The sequence below is a fragment of the Salvelinus fontinalis genome, chromosome 28 (genome assembly GCF_029448725.1).
Source record: "Salvelinus fontinalis isolate EN_2023a chromosome 28, ASM2944872v1, whole genome shotgun sequence".
In the NCBI taxonomy this organism is placed as follows: Eukaryota; Metazoa; Chordata; class Actinopteri; order Salmoniformes; family Salmonidae; genus Salvelinus; species Salvelinus fontinalis.
In genome coordinates this window covers 43,694,836-43,697,228 of record NC_074692.1, presented here as the reverse complement: position 1 = coordinate 43,697,228, position 2,393 = coordinate 43,694,836, and positions in this window count along the sequence as shown.

Genomic DNA, 2,393 nt, shown 5'->3' with positions numbered 1-2,393 from the left:
TCAACACCTCAGTGGTTTTAACAATTTCTTTGTTTTGTTTTTAACTGTCACCTTCGATTAGGAAAGTTACTTTAAAGTCCACAACGAATCGGGCAGAGATACAACTCTTTTTTCCCCCAAATACAACACTGCAATCAGAGATCATTTGAATGTAACAATACATCCTTGGGCTGCTTCCTAAATGGCTCACTACTCGCTACGTAGTGCACTATATATGTAATAAGATGCCAGTTGGGATGCAACCTTGTTGTTTTTGATGCCCCACCCGTTTATAATGCATTGTGGGATGATGTGTAGACCATGTATGGAACCCAAAGAAGCATGTAGAAGAATTAACATCTTCCCCATTTCATTAATTACAATTTAATTCCACTTTGATTCACCAGATAATTATACTGTTGCATTTGCTGTTATCCGCAATATTCCAATTTGATGAGGAAGGACACTTTTTATGCTAATTACGTTGTTGTTCAAGGTGTTTGTGCAGAAACAAAAGAGGGAAAATGCATTGCTACATAATTACCGTTGTGGTGAACTGATCTAGCAAAACACTACAAACCTGATTTCTTTCCTTTAATTTGAGTCTAATTGTCAGAAATGTAACAGAGCATCGCTAGCCACAGTACCAATAGAGTCACTTGCCAGTTGCCAGACTCATGACACGTTACTACCAGTAATGGCATGGGGAAAATCCCTCATTTCTGGCATTCTTCTACTTACATTTCGTGGTGTCTCATCCTAAACTATGGAATTGTGTAATTTGCAGAACGGTCTAAGTATAATAGCCTGGTCCCAGATCTGTTTGTGCTATCTTGACAACTCCTATGGTCATTGAGAGCAAGACAGCACAAACAGATCTTGGACCAGTCTGAGTGAGGAGATGGAAGACATGGAATGTCCCTCTCTGTCATGGAAAATGCCAAGAAGTGACATCACCTCTTTATGAGCCTACCTGCTACAAGCAGTAGGAGAGAGAGAGAGAGATCACTAGTTAGGGGATTACTAGAGGTGCAAGCCTGTTGCAGAGGTCTGTTAGCATACTGTGATGGCTACAGGCGTATCTCTGCCAGAGGTCTGTTAACACACTGTGATGGCTACAGGCGTATCTGTGCCAGAGGTCTGTTAACATACTGTGATGGCTACAGGTGTGTCTGTGCCAGAGGTCTGTTAGCATACTGTGATGGCTACAGACGTGTCTGTGCCAGAGGTCTGTTAACATACTGTGATGGCTACAGGTGTGTCTGTGCCAGAGGTCTGTTAACACACTGTGATGGCTACAGGCGTATCTCTGCCAGAGGTCTGTTAACACACTGTGATGGCTACAGGCGTGTCTCTGCCAGAGGTCTGTTAACATACTGTGATGGCTACAGACATATCTCTGCCAGAGGTCTGTTAACATACTGTGATGGCTAGAGGCGTATCTCTGCCAGAGGTCTGTTAACATACTGTGATGGCTACAGGCGTATCTCTGCCAGAGGTCTGTTAACACACTGTGATGGCTACAGGCGTGTCTCTGCCAGAGGTCTGTTAACACACTGTGATGGCTACAGGCGTATCTCTGCCAGAGGTCTGTTAACACACTGTGATGGCTACAGGCGTATCTCTGCCAGAGGTCTGTTAACACACTGTGATGGCTACAGGCGTGTCTCTGCCAGAGGTCTGTTAACACACTGTGATGGCTACAGGCGTGTCTCTGCCAGAGGTCTGTTAACATACTGTGATGGCTACAGGCGTATCTCTGCCAGAGGTCTGTTAACACACTGTGATGGCTACAGGCGTGTCTCTGCCAGAGGTCTGTTAACATACTGTGATGGCTACAGGCGTATCTCTGCCAGAGGTCTGTTAACACACTGTGATGGCTACAGGCGTGTCTCTGCCAGAGGTCTGTTAACACACTGTGATGGCTACAGGCGTGTCTCTGCCAGAGGTCTGTTAACACACTGTGATGGCTACAGGCGTGTCTGTGCCAGAGGTCTGTTAGCCAGAGGTCTTACTGACAGTTGTGGCTGCTTTGTGTGAAGTATTGCTGTCTCTAACTTCTTTCCCTCTGTGCTGTTGTCTGTGCCCAATAATGTTCGTACCATGTTTTGTGCTGCTACCATGTAGTGTTGCTACCATGTTATTGTTATGTTGTGCTGCTACCATGCTGTGTTCCTACCATGTTATTGTTATGTTGTGATGCTACCATGTTATTGTTATGTTGTGATTCTACCATGTTATTGTTATGTTGTGATGCTACCATGTTATTGTTATGTTGTGATGCTACCATGTTATTGTTATGTTGTGATGCTACCATGTTATTGTTATGTTGTGATGCTACCATGTTATTGTTATGTTGTGATGCTACCATGTTATTGTTATGTTGTGATGCTACCATGCTGTGTTGTCGCCTT